Source organism: Lissotriton helveticus, chromosome 8 (assembly GCF_964261635.1).
Source record: "Lissotriton helveticus chromosome 8, aLisHel1.1, whole genome shotgun sequence".
NCBI classification, from domain to species: Eukaryota; Metazoa; Chordata; class Amphibia; order Caudata; family Salamandridae; genus Lissotriton; species Lissotriton helveticus.
The window spans coordinates 756,278,227-756,300,138 of record NC_136069.1 but is presented as its reverse complement, the minus strand read 5'-3'; positions in this window follow the sequence as shown (position 1 = coordinate 756,300,138).

The window sequence follows — 21,912 nt, the reverse complement described above, 5'->3', positions numbered from 1 at the left end:
TCTCAAGGCGCTTAGGGGAGGGGTCCGCTACTGCTCGAACAGCCAGGTCTTGAGTTGTTTCCTGAAGGCGAGATGGTCCTGTGTCCGCCGGAGGTGGATGGGGAAGGAGTTCCATGTCTTGGCTGCCAGGTAGGAGAAGGATCTTCCTCCGGCGGTGGCCCTTCGGATGCGTGGTACGGCGGCGAGGGCGAGGCTCCTAGAACGTAGCTGGCGGGTGGGCGTGTAGAAGGTTAGGCGGTCGTTGAGGTACTTGGGGCCCAGGTCGTGGAGAGACTTGTGTGCGTGGGTAAGGAGCCTGAACGTGATCCTTTTGCTGACGGGGAGCCAGTGCAGGTCCCTCAGATGGCCGGAGATGTGGCTGCGTCGGCGGATGTCCAAGATGAGTCGGGAGGAGGCGTTCTGTATGTGCTGGAGTCTTTTCTGTAGTTTGGCAGTGGTTCCTGCGTAGAGGGTGTTCCCGTAGTCCAGTCGGCTGGTGACGAGTGCCTGGGTGACCGTCTTCCTGGTTTCGGTCGGGATCCATCGGAAGATCTTTCGGAGCATACGCAGGGTGTTAAAGCACGATGAGGAGACGGCGTTGACTTGTCTGGTCATCGAGAGGGAAGAGTCCAGGATGAAGCCCAGGTTGCGTGCGTGGTCTGTTGGCTTGGGAGCAGTGCCCAGGGCGGGAGGCCACCAGGAGTCGTCCCAGGCGGAGGGCGATGGTCCCAGGATGAGGACTTCCGTCTTGTCTGAGTTCAGTTTCAGGCGGCTGTTCTTCATCCACTCAGCGACATTTAGACGAGCTAGATGGGGGGGCCGAGCCATGACACATTGTGCGGCGAAGCTGTGGAATAAACTGCCTTTGTCCCTGAGACGCCAGTCAAATCTCCAGCTATTCAGAAAACAGCTGAAAACCTGGCTTTTCACAGTCACGTAGGCTCTGGCCACCTCTTCTATTCTGCTCTCACACACCAGCACCAAGACGCTTCGGCATTCAAGCGCTTCACAAACAAATAAACATAAAACATAAACATAAAATGCACACTGGTTTAAGTGATTCTGCAACCTGACCCCAAACAGTCACAGGTGAAGTGCTTTCAACAAGGATGGTCGTCAGCATGTAGACATCTCTCCTGTCTGAAAACTTCACAGATAGAAGTTCCTCGCAATGCATCGCACTGCACTGTCCCCACACAAGCTTTTGACCAACAAGCTCTTTTGGGAAAACTTTATGGTTAGAGCAGATTGTGCCACAAGCAACAGTGTCCACTTTGGCCAATTCCCTGAACAATCGCACACCAGTGTAGAAGTTATCTACATATAAATGGTGACCTTTGTTAAAAAGTCCGCTACCAAGTTCCCACACAATTTTCTCAGTCACTCCAAAAGTGGACACACAACCATGGGGGTTAATCCTGGATTCCTTACCAGTGTACACCCTGAAATTGGAGACATATCCAGTCCTACTGTCACACAGCATATACAGCTTAATTCCATAGCGTGCCCTCTTACTAGGAATGTATTGCCTAAAAACCAAGCGGCCCTTGAACAAGACCAAAGACTCATCCACTGCTATTTCTTTCCCTGGAGCATAGATATCAGAAAATCGATCTACAAAGTGATCAATGACAGGCCGAATCTTAAAAAGGCGGTCACACTCGGGGTGATCTCGTGGCAACGCTAAACCACTATTGACAAAATGCAGCATCCGGAGCAGAAGCAAATACCTATCACGACTCATGACTGCCGGAAATTTAGCCGTTGCCATCAAGGGACTAAAAGACCAATATGAAGACATTGATAGCTTCCTTAGCAAGCCCATCAAAAAAGTTAAACCCACGAACTTCTTCATCTCTTCCAGATTTGTGGGCGTCCACCAGGTAGCTCTAAAATGGGGCTTAAGGCTCGCACTGTTCGGCATACAAATTAGTCTGCTCAACAATCTCTGCTAAGAACACAACGTCCATAAACAACTGAAAAAAATGTTTTCGGCAAAAAGTTTTCTGTATTCACTCTACACCCTGGAACACCAGTAAAGTCTGGCAATACCGGCTTCCATCTGGAAGCCTTGCAGCACCAGGCTGCAACCCAGATGCCTCTTGCAGCACTATACCAACGGGAAGCCTTGCAGCTGCAGCGGTACAAAAGGGGGTGTTGATGGACGGAGCATCTGAACCAATCAAACACTCACACCCAGTCAAAAGATCTGGGTTTACTCTATCACCGTTCTTTAGCCCACTCTGCCACCCCAGTTCAGACATGGTTATATGCAAATCAGTCTGACCCTGTGCCTCATGGGAACAGTCCAGCCCAAACTGCCAAGCCATGCCCTCCCTGGAACGGAAACAAGCTTCCGAGGACCGGTTTCTGGCATTACAGCCTTCTTCAGCCCGGCTTGCTTGAATCCAGTGGCAAAGTGAGCAAGAGACTCACGTCTGAGCATACCCTGCCAAACTTATGGCGGCCAAAGCGGTACAAAAGGGCGTGGTGATGGACGAAGCATCTGAACCAATCGAACACTCACACCCAGTCAAAAGATCTGGGTTTAATCCATCACCGTTCTTTAGCCCACTCTGCCACCCCAGTTCAGACATGGCTATATGCAAATCAGTCTGACCCTGTGCCTCATGGGAACAGTCCAGCCCGAACTGCCAAGCCATTCCTTCCCTGGACTGGAAACAAGCTTCCGAGGACCGGTTTCTGGCATTACAGCCTTCTTCAGCCCAACTTGCTTCAATCCAGTGGCAAAGTGAGCAAGGGACTCACGTCTGAGCATACCCTGCCACACTTATGGCGGCCAAAGCGGTACAAAAGGGGGTGGTGATGGACGGACCATCTGAATCAATCAAACACTCACACCCAGTCAAAAGATCTGGATTTAATCCATCACCGTTCTTTAGCCCACTCTGCCATCCCAGTTCAGACATGGCTATATGCAAATCAGTCTGACCCTGTGCCTCATGGGAACAGTCCAGCCCGAACTGCCAAGCCATGCCTTCCCTGGACCGGAAACAAGCTACCGAGGACCGGTTTCTGGCATTACAGACTTCTTCAGCCCAACTTGCTTGAATCCAGTGGCAAAGTGAGCAAGGGAATCACGTCTGAGCATACCCTGCCACACTTATGGCGGCCAAAGCGGTACAAAAGGGCGTGGTGATGGACGAAGCATCTGAACCAATCAAACACTCAAACCCAGTCAAAAGATCTGGGTTTAATCCTTCACCGTTCTTTAGCCCACTCTGCCACACCAGTTCAGACATGGCTATATGCAAATCAGTCTGACCCTGTGCCTCATGGTAACAGTCCAGCCCGAACTGCCAAGCCATGCCTTCCCTGGACCGAAAACAAGCTTCCGATGACCGGTTTCTGGAATTACAGCCTTCTTCAGCCCGGCTTGCTTGAATCCAGGGGCAAAGTGGGCAAGGGACTCACGTCTGAGCATACCCTGCCACACGTATCGCGGCCAAAGCGGTACAAAAGTGCGTGGTGATGGACGAAGCATCTGAACCAATCAAACACTCACACCCAGTCAAAAGATCTGGGTTTAATCCATCACCGTTCTTTAGCCCACTCTGCCACCCCAGTTCAGACATGGCTATATGCAAATCAGTCTGACCCTGTGCCTCATGGGACCAGTCCAGCCCGAACTGCCAAGCCATGCCTTCCCTGGTCCGGAAACAAGCTTCCGAGGACCGGTTTCTGGCATTACAGCCTTCTTCAGCCCGGCTTGCTTTAATCCAGTGGCAAAGTGAGCAAGGGACTCACGTCTGAGCATACCCTGCCACACTTATGGCGTCCAAAGCGGTACAAAAGGGGGTGGTGATGGACGGAGCATCTGAATCAATCAAACACTCACTCCCAGTCAAAAGATCTGGGTTTAATCCATCACCGTTCTTTAGCCCACTCTGCCACCCCAGTTCAGACATGGCTATATGCAAATCAGTCTGACCCTGTGCCTCATGGGAACAGTCCAGCCCGAACTGCCAAGCCATGCCTTCCCTGGACCGGAAACAAGCTACCGAGGACCGGTTTCTGGCATTACAGACTTCTTCAGCCCAACTTGCTTGAATCCAGTGGCAAAGTGAGCAAGGGAATCACGTCTGAGCATACCCTGCCACACTTATGGCGGCCAAAGCGGTACAAAAGGGCGTGGTGATGGACGAAGCATCTGTACCAATCAAACACTCAAACCCAGTCAAAAGATCTGGGTTTAATCCTTCACCGTTCTTTAGCCCACTCTGCCACACCAGTTCAGACATGGCTATATGCAAATCAGTCTGACCCTGTGCCTCATGGTAACAGTCCAGCCCGAACTGCCAAGCCATGCCTTCCCTGGTCCGGAAACAAGCTTCCGAGGACCGGTTTCTGGCATTACAGCCTTCTTCAGCCCGGCTTGCTTTAATCCAGTGGCAAAGTGAGCAAGGGACTCACGTCTGAGCATACCCTGCCACACTTATGGCGGCCAAAGCGGTACAAAAGGGCGTGGTGATGGACGGGGCATCTGAACCAATCAAACACTCACACCCAGTCAAAAGATCAGGGTTTAATCCATCACCGTTCTTTAGCCCACTCTGCCACCCCAGTTCAGACATGGCTATATGCAAATCAGTCTGACCCTGTGCCTCATGGGAACAGTCCAGCCCGAACTGCCAAGCCATGCTTTCCCTGGTCCGGAAACAAGCTTCCGAGTACCGGTTTCTGGCATTACAGCCTTCTTCAGCCCGGCTTGCTTGAATCCAGTGGCAAAGTGAGCAAGGGACTCACGTCTGGGCATACCCTGCCACACTTATGGCGGCCAAAGCGGTACAAAAGGGGGTGGTGATGGACGGAGGATCTGAATCAATCAAACACTCACACCCAGTCAAAAGATCTGGGTTTAATCCATCACCGTTCTTTAGCCCACTCTGCCATCCCAGTTCAGACATGGCTATATGCAAATCAGTCTGACCCTGTGCCTCATGGGAACAGTCCAGCCCGAACTGCCAAGCCATGCCTTTCCTGGACCGGAAGCAAGCAACCGAGGACCGGTTTCTGGCATTACAGCCTTCTTCAGCCCGGCTTGCTTGAATCCAGTGGCAAAGTGAGCAAGGGAATCACGTCTGAGCATTCCCTGCCACACTTATGGCGGCCAAAGCGGTACAAAAGGGCGTGGTGATGGACGAAGCATCTGAACCAATCAAACACTCACACCCAGTCAAAAGATCTGGGTTTATTCCATCACCGTTCTTTAGCCCACTCTGCCACACCAGTTCAGACATGGCTATATGCAAATCAGTCTGACCCTGTGCCTCATGGTAACAGTCCAGCCCGAACTGCCAAGTCATGCCTTCCCTGGACCGGAAACAAGCTTCTGAGGACCGGTTTCTGGCATTACAGCCTTCTTCAGCCCGGCTTGCTTGAATCCAGGGGCAAAGTGATCAAGGGACTCACGTCTGAGCATACCCTGCTACACTTATGGCGGCCAAAGCGGTACAAAAGGGTGTGGTGATGGACGAAGCATCTGAACCAATCAAAAACTCACACCCAGTCAAAAGATCTGGGTTTAATCCATCACCGTTCTTTAGCCCACTCTGCCACCCCAGTTCAGACATGGCTACATGCAAATCAGTCTGACCCTGTGCCTCATGGGAACAGTCCAGCCCGAACTGCCAAGCCATGCCTACCCTGGTCCGGAAACAAGCTTCCGAGGACCGGTTTCTGGCATTACAGCCTTCTTCAGCCCGGCTTGCTTGAATCCAGTGGCAAAGTGAGCAAGGGACGTCTGAGCATACCCTGCCACACTTATGGCGGCCAAAGCGGTACAAAAGGGGGTGGTGATGGACGGAGCATCTGAATCAATAAAACACTCACACCCAGTCAAAAGATCTGGATTTAATCCATCACCGTTCTTTAGCCCACTCTGCCATCCCAGTTCAGACATGGCTATATGCAAATCAGTCTGACCCTGTGCCTCATGGGAACAGTACAGCCCGAACTGCCAAGCCATGCCTTCCCTGGACCGGAAACAAGCTACTGAGGACCGGTTTCTGGCATTACAGCCTTCTTCAGCCCGGCTTGCTTGGATCCAGTGGCAAAGTGAGCAAGGGACTCACGTCTGAGCATACCCTGCCACACTTATGGCGGCCAAAGCGGTACAAAAGGGGGTGGTGATGGACAGAGCATCTGAACCAATCAAACACTCACACCCAGTCAAAAGATCTGGGTTTAATCCATCACCGTTCTTTAGCCCACTCTGCCACCCCAGTTCAGACATGGCTATATGCAAATCAGTCTGACCCTGTGCCTCATGGGACCAGTCCAGCCCGAACTGCCAAGCCATGCCTTCCCTGGTCTGGAAACAAGCTTCCGAGGACCGGTTTCTGGCATTACAGCCTTCTTCAGCCCGGCTTGCTTTAATCCAGTGGCAAAGTGAGCAAGGGACTCACGTCTGAGCATACCCTGCCACACTTATGGCGGCCAAAGCGGTACAAAAGGGCGTGGTGATGGACGGAGCATCTGAATCAATCAAACACTCACTCCCAGTCAAAAGATCTGGGTTTAATCCATCACCGTTCTTTAGCCCACTCTGCCACCCCAGTTCAGACATGGCTATATGCAAATCAGTCTGACCCTGTGCCTCATGGGAACAGTCCAGCCCGAACTGCCAAGCCATGCCTTCCCTGGACCGGAAACAAGCTACCGAGGACCGGTTTCTGGCATTACAGACTTCTTCAGCCCAACTTGCTTGAATCCAGTGGCAAAGTGAGCAAGGGAATCACGTCTGAGCATACCCTGCCACACTTATGGCGGCCAAAGCGGTACAAAAGGGCGTGGTGATGGACGAAGCATCTGAACCAATCAAACACTCAAACCCAGTCAAAAGATCTGGGTTTAATCCTTCACCGTTCTTTAGCCCACTCTGCCACACCAGTTCAGACATGGCTATATGCAAATCAGTCTGACCCTGTGCCTCATGGTAACAGTCCAGCCCGAACTGCCAAGCCATGCCTTCCCTGGTCCGGAAACAAGCTTCCGAGGACCGGTTTCTGGCATTACAGCCTTCTTCAGCCCGGCTTGCTTTAATCCAGTGGCAAAGTGAGCAAGGGACTCACGTCTGAGCATACCCTGCCACACTTATGGCGGCTAAAGCGGTACAAAAGGGCGTGGTGATGGCCGGGGCATCTGAAACAATCAAACACTCACACCCAGTCAAAAGATCAGGGTTTAATCCATCACCGTTCTTTAGCCCACTCTGCCAGCCCAGTTCAGACATGGCTATATGCAAATCAGTCTGACCCTGTGCCTCATGGGAACAGTCCAGCCCGAACTGCCAAGCCATGCTTTCCCTGGTCCGGAAACAAGCTTCCAAGTACCGGTTTCTGGCATTACAGCCTTCTTCAGCCCGGCTTGCTTGAATCCAGTGGCAAAGTGAGCAAGGGACTCACGTCTGGGCATACCCTGCCACACTTATGGCGGCCAAAGCGGTACAAAAAGGGGTGGTGATGGACGGAGGATCTGAATCAATCAAACACTCACACCCAGTCTAAAGATCTGGGTTTAATCCATCACCGTTCTTTAGCCCACTCTGCCATCCCAGTTCAGACATGGCTATATGCAAATCAGTCTGACCCTGTGCCTCATGGGAACAGTCCAGCCCGAACTGCCAAGCCATGCCTTTCCTGGACCGGAAACAAGCAACCGAGGACCGGTTTCTGGCATTACAGCCTTCTTCAGCCCGGCTTGCTTGAATCCAGTGGCAAAGTGAGCAAGGGAATCACGTCTGAGCATTCCCTGCCACACTTATGGCGGCCAAAGCGGTACAAAAGGGCGTGGTGATGGACGAAGCATCTGAACCAATCAAACACTCACACCCAGTCAAAAGATCTGGGTTTATTCCATCACCGTTCTTTAGCCCACTCTGCCACACCAGTTCAGACATGGCTATATGCAAATCAGTCTGACCCTGTGCCTCATGGTAACAGTCCAGCCCGAACTGCCAAGCCATGCCTTCCCTGGACCGGAAACAAGCTTCTGAGGACCGGTTTCTGGCATTACAGCCTTCTTCAGCCCGGCTTGCTTGAATCCAGGGGCAAAGTGATCAAGGGACTCACGTCTGAGCATACCCTGCTACACTTATGGCGGCCAAAGCGGTACAAAAGGGTGTGGTGATGGACGAAGCATCTGAACCAATCAAAAACTCACACCCAGTCAAAAGATCTGGGTTTAATCCATCACCGTTCTTTAGCCCACTCTGCCACCCCAGTTCAGACATGGCTACATGCAAATCAGTCTGACCCTGTGCCTCATGGGAACAGTCCAGCCCGAACTGCCAAGCTATGCCTACCCTGGTCCGGAAACAAGCTTCGGAGGACCGGTTTCTGGCATTACAGCCTTCTTCAGCCCGGCTTGCTTGAATCCAGTGGCAAAGTGAGCAAGGGACGTCTGAGCATACCCTGCCACACTTATGGCGGCCAAAGCGGTACAAAAGGGGGTGGTGATGGACGGAGCATCTGAATCAATAAAACACTCACACCCAGTGAAAAGATCTGGATTTAATCCATCACCGTTCTTTAGCCCACTCTGCCATCCCAGTTCAGACATGGCTATATGCAAATCAGTCTGACCCTGTGCCTCATGGGAACAGTACAGCCCGAACTGCCAAGCCATGCCTTCCCTGGACCGGAAACAAGCTACTGAGGACCGGTTTCTGGCATTACAGCCTTCTTCAGCCCGGCTTGCTTGGATCCAGTGGCAAAGTGAGCAAGGGACTCACGTCTGAGCATACCCTGCCACACTTATGGCGGCCAAAGCGGTACAAAAGGGGGTGGTGATGGACAGAGCATCTGAACCAATCAAACACTCACACCCAGTCAAAAGATCTGGGTTTAATCCATCACCGTCCTTTAGGCTATGGTGCCACCCCATTTCAGACATGGCTATATGCAAATCAGTCTGACCCTGTGCCTCATGGGAACAGTCCAGCCCGAACTGCCAAGCCATGCCTTCCCTGGACCGGAAACATACTTCAGAGGACCGGTTTCTGGCATTACAGCCTTCTTCAGCCCGGCTTTCTTGAATCCAGTGGCAAAGTGAGCAAGGGACTCACGTCTGAGCATACCCTGCCACACTTATGGCGGCCAAAGCGGTACAAAAGGGGGTGGTGATTGACGGAGCATCTGAACCAATCAAACACTCACACCCAGTCAAAATATCTGGGTTTAATCCATCACCGTTCTTTAGCCCACTCTGCCACCCCAGTTCAGACATGGCTATATGCAAATCAGTCTGACCCTGTGCCTCACGGGAACAGTCCAGCCCGAACTGCCAAGCCATGCCTTCCCTGGACCGGAAACATACTTCAGAGGACCGGTTTCTGGCATTACAGCCTTCTTCAGCCCGGCTTTCTTGAATCCAGTGGCAAAGTGAGCAAGGGACGTCTGAGCATACCCTGCCACACTTATGGCGGCCAAAGCGGTACAAAAGGGGGTGGTGATGGACGGAGCATCTGAATCAATAAAACACTCACACCCAGTGAAAAGATCTGGATTTAATCCATCACCGTTCTTTAGCCCACTCTGCCATCCCAGTTCAGACATGGCTATATGCAAATCAGTCTGACCCTGTGCCTCATGGGAACAGTCCAGCCCGAACTGCCAAGCCATGCCTTCCCTGGACCGGAAACAAGCTTCCGAGGACCGGTTTCTGGCATTACAGCCTTCTTCAGCCCGGCTTGCTTGAATCCAGTGGCAAAGTGAGCCACACCTATGGCGGCCAAAGCGGTACAAAAGGGGGTGCTGATGGACGGAGCATCTGAACCAATCAAACACTCACACCCAGTCAAAAGATCTGGGTTTACTCCATCTCCGTTCTTTAGCCCACTCTGCCACCCCAGTTCAGATATGGCTATATGCAAATCCGTCTGACCCTGTGCCTCATGGGAACAGTCCAGCCCGAACTGCCAAGCCATATGCCTCTTGGCGCACCGTCGGCACATCAATGTGCTCTTCTAACACAGGCGCTTCATCCGCACTAATAGTAGCTTCATCCGAACTGAGAGAAGATTCATCATCCGATGATGCCATGTGGAGAGAAAGCTTACTGCCTGAATCTTCCCCTCCCACCTCTGCCTCAGAGTCAGTCTCTGAACCATGGTCAGAGGAAGACTCAAAAAGCATACCAACACCTCCTGAGCTAGCCATTATCCTTACTAAGAAAGGAGACTGCACAAACAAGTCAACAACAACCAACAATGTGCAAATGGAGTAAGTAAGAAAATGTGTGCCTTCATCACAAATATCTATATACTTAAAAACTAGACGATTCACTTGCAAGAAACTACTACACTCACCAGCACCTACTCTGCAGAGAGACAACAAAAAGGATATCCCACCAGGAAGAAAAAAACAAAACCATTTACTTACAAAACAACAAAATACACTTCTAGCACAAATGCAAAAAGTTTTAGATACTCAAAAAACAGAAGCCAAACATACTCCAATTATTACACCATTTGCAAAAAACACATTCATTCAGAGACATGAAAAACATTTACATTGTACAAAAAAACTGTCTCTCACCAAACAAATGCAACTGCACAAACAGCAGAGCCACCAGTAACGAAACCGCAACCTGGAACAGTCTACAGAGCAAAAGCCTTGAACTAGAAAAAAGGTAGAGAGAAAGCATTACAATTGCAATTCACACGAAATAAACCAATTAACATTATCACACGCTATGTCACTACCCAAATGAGGGCAGAAAGGCCACAAAAATGGGCAGATATGCCCCCAGGGGGGGCAGAATACACATAAAAGTATATATGTCCCCTGGAAGCGACCAATTAATTTATTTTTGAATCCCTGGCTCTAGTGGGCTTTTCTGCACCCCCCCCCCCCGGCCAGAAATGCCAATAAATGCAGGGAATCTGTCCCCAGGGGGGCAAAAAAGTCTTTAAAATTATTAAGGCCCATAAGGAAGCGACCCTTGCCCAAGGGGTCGCTTCCATTTCAAATTTAAAACACTCCCTGGTGTCTAGTGGGGATTGCTGCCCCCCTGGGGGCAGAAAGGCCAACTAAACAAACCAATCTGAACCCGGGGGGACAGAATATACTATTTTTTTAAATATGGCCCCTGGAAGCGACCCTTGCTCAAGGGGTTGCTTTCAATTTAATGAAAACAAATTCCCTGGTTCCAGTGGGCTTTCCTGCCTCCCCCAGGCCAGAAACGCCCAAAAAATCAGAAGATATGTTCCCAGGAGGGGCAGAATATACTTTTCAAATAAATTTGGCCCCTGGAAGCGACACTTGCCCAAGGGGTCACTTCCAATTAGAAAAAAACAATTCCCTGGCTCTAGTGGTCTTTTCTGCCCCCCCACCCCGAACCAGAAACGGCCAAAAATCAGCCGATCTGTCCCCGGGGGGGGGGGGGGAGGGGGGCATAAAAGTCTAAAATAAAATTTTCCCCTTAGGAAGCGACCCTTGCCCAAGTGGTCGCTTCCTTTGCATCAAAAAATACATGCCTGGTGTCTAGTGGGGCATTCCTGGTGCACGACCGCGACACTGTGTGCGATTGTGCACCAGGAATGCCCTGCATTGAGACATCAAGGGAGAAGAAACACTGTTTTCTCTCCCCTGCTGCCTCAATATGCCCCCCATGCCCACTGGAGCAGCAGAAACGTACACTCCTCCTGGACGTGCTGGAAACAAATGGTTTCCAGCGCGTCTAGCTCCTCCTGAAGTCGTCGTTGCACGCTGTGCATGCTGACTTCATAGGAATGCGTGGGGGGGTCGGGGGTGTCAGCGGAAACTCTTCCGCTGCCATCCCCCTCTCTGGGGGCATGATTGGTAACCCAGGGGGGGAGCGCCAGTGCTTCCCCTATGGGCTGTGCTCGTGATGGAGCGGTTCCGTCATGAGCACAGCCCAACTGATGCTCATGACGGAACCGCTCCATCATGAGCATCAAAGGGGTTAAATAATCCCTTTACATCAATTCACCCCCTCCCCAAAATCATCCTGATTTTATGTACACATTATGTTTTTACATTATAATTATATTAAAAGTTTAACAATTAATATACTTATGAATTTAATTATAAATAATACTCAAGTATTTAAATTAATACCTGAGTATTAATACACTCCCCCAGCCAAACCCCCTATTTTCAGGGTACAAAATTTACTAAATTATATATAATACTATTATTATTACTCATACTATTAAACATAATAAAAATTAACAACTTAAACAACTTACCTCAAGTAAAACGATTACTTACATTATAATGCATTGTAATGGCACATGTGTTGTAAAGGCATGCAATGTAATCTCACCTGCGTTGTAAAGGTTGTGTTTTAAAGGCATTACGATGCAATGCCTGCATTGTAATGGACGTCTCACCTCTCCATTGAGAACAAATGTGAGTGTGTGTGTGGGTGTGTGTACATATCTATATGCATATGTATGTACATACATTTATTATAAAGAAATTCAGAAACAAATATTGTAGGATTAGATTAAATATTTAAATTTGAATGTAAATATATTTCAAAAAAAATGATAAATGTCTTTGAATATAGTTATGTATCAATATATGGCAGATACACTTTGAAAGGAAATCATTTCGAAAATGCATTACTAAAAATATATGAAACAATGTCACTAGTGAAATACAAACACAATTTGTATTACTATAGGTTGCAAAGTTATTATCTAATTGAAAAATACTATTGCATAGTTCTACAAAGAATGGAATGTGTTTTCTTTATTATAATAAACATATGGGGCAGCGGTTGCGCGCAGGGGGCGCCATCGACGGCGCCTAAGACCAGCCAAAGAGCTGCCCGTCTGCGCCCGTCCGCGACAGTACGGGGCAAGGGGCTCCCCTTTCTCTTTTTTCGCACTATGATTATGGATCCCCCTACCATAAGATATTCAGCACATGCACTTTTGGCCCTGCAACCACAGGCAACACAAACATGTACCAACAAACCGCTAGTCAGCCCCGGAGGGCCGTTTTCATGTTTGAAATGTGGTTTTCAAGCTACTCATCAGCGTATAATAGCTGGTCATCCTAAAACTGATACTGTCACTCCTAATGGCTGGAAAAGCTTTTTACTTAATGTGAGGTCCCTCCCAAAGCATCATACTCAACTTTGGGACTCTATACACAGTATCAAGCCTGAGATCTGTTTTATCACCGAAACTTGGCTTAAACCCCACACTACTCCAAGTATCACCCTGGGAATACCTATGGGGTATAAAATTTTTCATCAAGATCGACTGGAGAAAGTAGGAGGCGGGATCGCCATTATCTATAGGGACAATCTGAATATTAGGATCTTGGAACAAATATTGTCACCCACTATGGAGTTAATTATTTTTCATATGAAAGTCAGCCCTCTGATTCACTGGAAAGGAGCCCTAGTGTACCGTCCTCCTGGACCCAACGCTGGGTTCTCTCTAGCTCTGACAGAAATTCTAGCTCCACATATGAAAACAAACGAAAACTTAATTTTATTAGGTGATTTTAATTTTCACATTGACATTGCGGACCACCCTGATACTGTCGCACTCCTGGCAGACCTGGCGTTGTTGGGCCTTCATCTCCGAAGCAGTGGCCCCACTCATTCTGGTGACCACACTTTGGACTTAATTTTTACTACCCTCCCTAATGTCTATTGCCACTCCCCTAAATATATCTATTGGTCGGATCACAAAATGCTAGATTTTTCCCTTCTCAATCTACCAGAACACATTAATCGACCAACCATGCAAACGACCAAACGTAGGCCATGGCACAAAGTCACCCCGGATAGGTTCACCCAAGTCTGGAAACAGCCAGTCTTTACAAACTTGGATGATATTGAGACAACTCTCTCTAAATTTGACTCCTCTTTGATGGAAGCCATTAACATCTTGGCTCCCCAAAAAGTAGTCAAACAGCCTACCACAACTAAAAGGGAAGCATGGTACACTGAGGCCCTCAAAAAAGAAAAACAAGGGTGTAGGAGACTGGAAAAATTGTGGAGACGAACACACAAGAAGGAAGACAAAGACCGCTACGTAACGTCTATGACTACCTACTATAAAAACATTAAAAAAGCGAGGAAAGTCAGTCTTACCTCCCAAATAACAGAGGCAGGTAACTCCACTCGAGAGTTATTTAAAATTGTACAGTCCTTCACCAATCCTATAATGTGTGAGAGCCCGGATGCTTTCTCACAAGATCTCTGTAATAACATCTCCCAATTCTTTGAGGAAAAAATTGAAGGGATATATAAGAAAATTGTGGCAGTTACAGGCTCCCTGGAGACTGTGGAATCTGAGACCCTCCCTTCAATGACCCCTGCTAAAAGGCTCCAAATAATTCCAGAAATTACCTTAAAAGATCTGACCACGCTTATTGGTAATATGAAGACTGGCTCCCCTTCTGATTTGATCCCCGCAAAAATGATTTCCCCTCTAGTGGAATCATTAGGCCCTACCATTCAGGAACTTTTGAACCTTTCCTTTGCTAAGGGACAACTTCCACAACCTTGGAAAGAAGCGGTTGTGAACCCCATACGGAAAAATTCCACCCTTCCCTGGTCAGAGCTCTCCAACCTCCGCCCTATCTCCCTTCTCCCTTTTATTAGCAAGCTGGCTGAGAAACACGCTAATACCACCCTCTCAAACTTTATCGAGGCGACAGGGGGCCTGGACCAATCTCAATCTGGGTTCAGGCCCAACCACAGCACTGAATCAGCCCTCCTATCTGTGACTGATAAGATCAAAATGTCACAAGATAGAGGAGGGTCTATGATATTAGTGCTGTTGGACCTGTCTGCGGCCTTTGATACCGTGTCCCATAACATCCTTCTCAGCCGCCTGCAGGGAGTGGGAGTCGGAGGCTTAGCTCTATCATGGCTGGAGAGTTTTCTCTCAGGGAGATCGCAATCTGTCAGCCTGGGCCCTTATCGTTCCACCTCGAAGGCGCTCACGAAGGGGGTGCCACAAGGCTCATGCCTTAGTCCTACATTATTCAATGTATATGTGGCCCCCCTTGCTGAGATTGTGCGGAAGTATGGGTTCATACCAGTTTCTTACGCTGACGACACCCAGCTCCTCTACCCTTTCAGCTCCCTTGGTTCTACAGTCAAGGAAAATTTTGCTGAGGGTATGAGGGCAGTGTCACATTGGATGGCCGCCAACTGCCTCCAATGTAACGTTGCAAAAACTGAAGTTATGCTCTTTGGTAGGGCAAGCTTACTGTGGTCTCCTGAATGGTGGCCGATGGATCTAGGCCCAGTTCCCATCTCAAAGCCCTATGTAAAAAATCTAGGGGTCAAGATTGATCAAAAACTGACCCTTAAGGAGCATGTCAACCACATTGCAGGATTGTGCTTCTTTACCATTGGTCTTTTACGGCGAGTGTTTCCTTATCTCCCTGATACTTATAGGAAGACACTCGTCCAGGCCCTGGTAACTAGCCGCCTAGACTACTGCAACGGCCTGCTGACGCTAGCAAATGCTGACGCAGTAGGTCGGTTGCAGGTGGTTCAAAACACGGCGGCTAGACTTTTTATGGGTGTGCAGGCTAGAACCCCCTCTAAGCCTCTGCTGATGGAGTTACATTGGCTCCCGATACGACAGCGTATCAGTTTTAAAATATGTTGTACGGTTCACAAATGTTTATACAGGAATAGCCCCAAATATCTATCTCAAGCTGTTGAACTGTATCAACCTAGCCGCTCACTTCGCTCAAGCAATCAAGCCCTCCTGAAACCTCCTGCAACTAAACGAGCTAGGCAGGGTGACCGAGCTTTCTCATCAGTTGGTCCTGCCCTATGGAACAAACTTCCTACTGAAATGAGGATGAATACCAATCATTTGGCCTTCAGAAAGGCGTTGAAAACGTTCCTCTTTCAGGAAGCATTTCAGTCCACTTAAAGCATCTCAGCTCTCTTAAACACATGCTAGCAGACAAAGCGCGGAGATACCCCATGGGATTGAATCCAGCGCATTATAAGAAATTAAAATAAAATAAAATAAATATAACGATGCTGTTGAGTCCCACCACCATCCGTAGAAGCGGTCCGTAGGCATTGGTAGTTGGGACAGACCGCTGCTTTTCTGAATGGCTCAAGGAGCTTGTCAGGGCAGCGGTCGGACAGTAATCCCTACAATAGGGGTGGGTCCTGCACAGGCACTGCCGTAGGGATTACGATTTCTGTTTCCCTCGGTCTGTATATGGTGGTCTGACCTCCATGTAAAGGCAGACGGTAAGGAACTTTGGGGGTCCCTAGCAGTGCTCCCGTCCCCCATTGGCCTCCAGTATGGGGAATGGCGGGTATTAGAACTGGCAGACTTGGCGTGGGTTTTCCTGCATTTTTTGCCTTTGCCTCCTGTATTTTTACTGTGTGATGGATTTCGTTTTGCTTGTCTAGATGATTTGGGCACTTTGCCACTGCTGTTCAGTGCCAAATTGCAAGTGCTCCCTTTGTAAATTGTTGTTATGGATTGCTGTTTCCATGATTGGTTTACTGTTAAGTCCCTAGTACAGTGCAAAGGGTGTGCCCAAGGCCAGTAAACAAAATGCTGCTAGTTGGCTTGCAGCAGTGATTGTCCCACCTACACAAGGAGCCTTGCAACAAGGTCTCAGGTCTGCCATTGCAGTGCCTGTGTGCACTGTGCAGTCTAGTACTGCCATGTCGACCAGGCAAGTGCACCCACTTGCCAGGCCCTAACCTTCCATTTTTTTACATGTGAATCACCCCTAAGGTACCCCCAAGGTACTCCTGTGGACAGGATGCAGTGTATGTGAAAGGTAGGACATGCCCTGGTGTCTGTGGCATGTTCTGATATTGAGATACTGCCAATTTCTTTTTCCACTATTGTAAGGCTATGTGTCCCATTGGATAGAATGGGGAGCTTGCTCATAACATCTTATGGTTATTACTGCCCATGAGAACAAGTTATGAAAATAAAGTTTGATATGCCAGTATTCAGAATGTTAAGATGCATTTTTTAGAGAGGGTACGTTTTACATTCTGGGTTTGAAAATACCACTTTTAGAAAGTATGTATCTTCTTTCCTAACCAACCAGTGTGCCTCTGCTAGGTTGTGCATTGACTGTCTGGCTTTGGAGGGACAGGAGCTGGGGATGTGCATTCTGTTCAGACAGCCACTTGGGGGGTTGGGGTGTGTCCTGACTTTCCAGGATAAGTCAGGGTTGGGCTGAATAGACCTGGGCTGCAATTAGAGTAGGGGAAGGAGATTTCTTTGACACCTGAATGGGCCTGGTATGCCAAGAACAATACTGTCTCCACCTCCTGCCAGAAAGCTGCACCAGAGAGGACAAAACTGGTTTTGTCTGGGCAAAGAGCTTCTCTGCTACAGATAAAAAAATATTTTGTATTTTAAAAAGAGGGGCTCAGATCCCAGACGTGTAGATCACTTCTGGGAATCAAGAGGAACCTTTCCTGCTGTGGGGTTGCAAGAACCAACACATAGTGGGACCGCAGCTGGAGAGAACAATGCAGTGTTGTTGCCACCAGCGCATCAAGAACCGACGCATTCCCAATCCTCACGCATCACATTTGAGTGCCACGCCGGCAAGAACACTGGGGTTGCAGTAAGAAACTGACACATCACCTCCCTGCAGAGTAAGAAACCGACGCATCACCTCCCCTTCATTAAGGAACAGATGCATCACCTCCTCTGCCTGGCAGTAAGGCACCTACGCATCACCTCCCCTGAAGTAAGGAACCAACGCATCACCTTCACTGTGCATACGGGACCGATGCATCAACTTCCCTGCAACAGTTTTTGTTTGTGTGCGCGACGCATCCAAGGTACTTTGTATGAAAAGTGTTGCATCTGCAATTTGCTTTGAATAGAACTATTGTTACCTTTCAAATCATATTTTGATTACTGTATTGTGGATTTTTGTTGTTTTGGTCTTGTTTGGTTTAGATAAAGATTACTTATTTTTCAAAACTGGTGGGTAGTCCATTTGTAGTGTTTTCACTGTATTACTGTATGTGTTTACAAATGCTTTACACACTGCCTCTGAGATAAGTCTGCCTGCTCGAGCCGAGCTACCAAGGAGGTGAGCAGGAGTTATTTTAGAAGTGTTTTACCCTTACCCTGACTAGGAAAAAGTGTCCCTACTTGGACAAAGGTACCAACCTCGGCCAACTAGAGACACCCATTTCTAATATTGTGGTCAGCGATGAGGATCTGGACTTGCATTTGTATCTGACAAACAGTGATTGGTGTACACTATAGTAGAGTGCAGACCATCACGCAACCACATACAATTGGTGAAACATTTTCTTTGGGACTATTTTCTGTCTTTCTTTCTTGGAACTGAGAACTGCCAATCCTCATCATGACAAAACCAGCATCAATTGCATCTGTGGATATTGACTTTGAAGAGTATAGGTTTGAAACCTACACTGTGCCACAATTGAAAGTTATCCACAAAATGTTTAAAATCTTTGTAAGAGGATTCTCCAGAAAGGAGGAATTCCAAAAGGGATGACGGCTTGGTTGGGGTCAAGGGATGCCAGCGAGCATGATGAGCAGCCTATGGAGGAGGTCGGAAATTTAGATGGCCAGCAGGATAGGCTATTGGGTCTGCCTGTGGGATGTTACCTTCCCGGGGGGCAGCAGTGTATCTTCAAAGGGGATGTCTCCAGCAGAAGAACTGGCGGACAGAGAGAAACACAGGATGCATGAATTAGAGCTCACATCGCTCAGCCTGGGAAAAGAGGATAAGGAGTTGACATTTCAGAGGGAGAAATTAGCCCTGGAAGAGAAAAAGATGCTCTTAGAGCATGAAAGAGGTTTGAGGGAACTGGATCTAAAAGCAAAAAGTATAGAGTCCAATCCCAATGGTTGCAGCACACCATCAGTGTCTGTAGAAGGTATACATCACCAAGGAAGGTATTAAGAATTTTTTTAAACATGAGGACATTGGTCAGTGGTTCAAAGCATATGAGGTAGCAATGAGGTCCTACAGAATCCCTTAGAGAGACTGGGGAGTGGGTTGTGGAACCACTTCCTAACTGAGGGAGGGATACATTGCTAGAATTGCCCACTGACGATCAGATGTTTTATGCCCCCAAGAAGGAAGCCTTAGTAAGGAGCTATGGTTTGACCCCAGAGCTATACAGGCAGATGTTGAGGGGTTGTAGGAAGCTAGAGTCAAGCCCTTGGGTAGAGTATGTATCATATTTCTGCAGGGCACTGGATGGATGGGTGAAGGGTAGCCAGGTGAATGATTTTTCGGGGGCTGTATGATTTGGTTGCATGGGAGCCCTTATCAGAAAATTATTTTCCAGAGATATGCCAGCACTTGATTGACAGCAGGCTGACTGACCTCAGGAAGCTTGCTGTGGAGGTGGACCAGGGTCCAAAAAGGGTGGTGTTAGAGACTCCTTAGCAGAAGTGTGGGGGGACAAGGGTAAACAGAAGGAGTTCCAAAAAGGGCCCCAAAGTAATTCCCAAGGGAACCAAGGGAAAGGTTTTCAGCCTCCCACTGAAAAGAAGCCATAGGTCCCTGCAGGTAAGCAGGTATAGAAGGGCCCCGTGCATGTTATGCTTGTGGTCAGCTGGGTCACTTCCAGGGAGACCCTAGGTGTCCCAAAAAGATACCACTGCACCCATCGATGCACCATCCCGGGAGATTGCTAGTGTAGCCTTGGAGGAGGAGTTGAGTGCCCAAGGAGGGTGACTTCCAGCAGAAATGACCCTGGCCTCTTTAGGAGACAGTGAGATGAACCCCAGGGCTCATCTGTCTGATAATACTAAAAATACAGGCAGTGGGTGACCATCAATGGCTATAGTATGGAAGCTCTGAGAGACACGGGACCCAGTGTGACATCTGTCAGCTGTAGGCTAGTGTCTGAGGGAGGAGGTCCCCAACACATTCTACACAGTAGTTCCAGCTGACAACTCAGAGTGTCTCTGCAAAGTGGCACAGGTTTCATTTGAGTGGGTGGGGTCTCAGGTACCTTAACCATGCCTGTTGACTGACTGCTTGGAAACAATCTGGAGAGTTCCCCTTGGGAGAAGGTGGAACATAAGTCTCATTTGGAGATGTTAGGTCTGCCTGAGTGGGCGTGTGTGACCACTCGACTATGGCAGCTGGTAGAGGCAATCAGGAGGACTTGGAGCCTGAAAGAATGGCCCTGGTGACTGCCAGAAAGACAGGAGGCCGGGGGTGCCGGAAACCGCCCCCAAAGGTTCCAGTGGTCCAGGAGGAGGCAAACCTTGAGGGGGATGCCCTGGAGCCTACAGGGGAACAAGTGGCTGAATTGGGGGACCTGCCTGAGGTGACCCATTGGCAGAAAGATGGAGGCCTCTACATGGAAGATTCCAGCAAAGAATAGCAGAAATGCCCCTCTCTTGTTGGCTTGCAAAAGGCTCCAAGCCAGGCAGCAGGTAATCAGTCTGGGTCACATTAGATTTACTGGGAGAATGGTCTCCTGTATAGTGAGCTTAAAGTTGCTGAGCCTGGGTCAGCCCATGTGCTGGTGGTACCCCAGTGCTTCAGAGCCTTTCTACTAGGTCTAGCTTATGATGTGCCTTTAGCAGGACATCTGGGGCAGGACAACCTTTGAAAGACAGGTCACCCACTGTTACTGGCCCCGGAAGCCATCCCTCTCCGGACTGTGAACGCCCCCGTAGTGGGTCATGCATTGATGGGGATTTTCTCCCATATGAGGTTCCCCCGAGAGGGTGTGTCTGACTGGACCCAACTTCATATATAGGTATTTGTAGTCCCTGTGGCAGGAGTGCAGGTAACCTATAACTTTATCACTCCTTACCACCCCCAAGGAAATGGGCTGGTTGAAAGATTCAACCGGACCCTCAAGGCCATGATTATAGGTCTTGGTGAACCCATAAGGTGTAAGTGGGACGTCCTCTTACCATGCTTGCTGTTTGCTTACAGAGAGGTACCACAGAAGTCCTTAGGGATCAGTCCCTTTGAGCTTCTGTATGGGCATCCTGTAAGAGGACTTCTGCATCTGGTCAAAGAAGGCTAGGAGAAAGCTCCCAGTAAACCTCTTCAGGATGTATATAACTACATGCTGGCCTTCAGGAACCAGACGAAAGTGTTCTTAGGCAACTCACTCAGGCAAATTTGGAAGCCAGCCAGTAAGAAATAAAGCAGTGGTTATGATCAGAATGCAATTCTGATCGAGTTTCAGATTGGCCAGAAAGAGTGAGTCATGGACCCAGTGGAGCCGGTTGTATGTCTAAACAACTACAGCCTAAACCACGACTTCCTTAACCACGAAAGCCTAACCACGAGTTATTCTTAACCACTACCTTTTTAGTACGACTTCCTAAACCACAAAATGAAACATCTCCTGTTTGGCCATTAGATGGCACTATTGTAATTACAATACTCTTTGCGTGAACCACTCGTAATAAAAAACGGATCTAAATGTACTATGTTAGTATGCTTTGACAACTCATACCATTAGCTCTTTATTTTTATTTATCCTTTTTTTGTGGGGGCAGACCCCCCCTTATTTTCCCTTAATTCTGAGGAGTGACGTTATACAGGATTGGAGGGTAGTGGAGAGACTCGTGGTTTAGGGAAGTCATGCTTAAGGAAAGTCGTGTTTTTTTAAAATCGTGGTTCCGGCTTCGTTGTTCAGGTAAGTTGTCATAAAATCTTCGTTGTTAAGGATGTTTTCCGTAGAGCCGTGTGTGCTCCATGTAAAACTGACTGGACCATTTGAGGTGGGGGAGCCCAAGATTAAAGTCACCTACTTGGTGTGCTTGCAGTCTCCCAGAAACTCTTTAAGGGTCCACCATGTGAACTGTCTCAAGCCTCACTTGGAGAGGTCCGACAAGGGCATGCTCCTACCAACAGATGATGGAATGGAAGAGGAGACTGAGCCTCTCCCTGACCTCCTGTCAACTAAGGAGCACGATGGGTCAGTGGAAGGCAT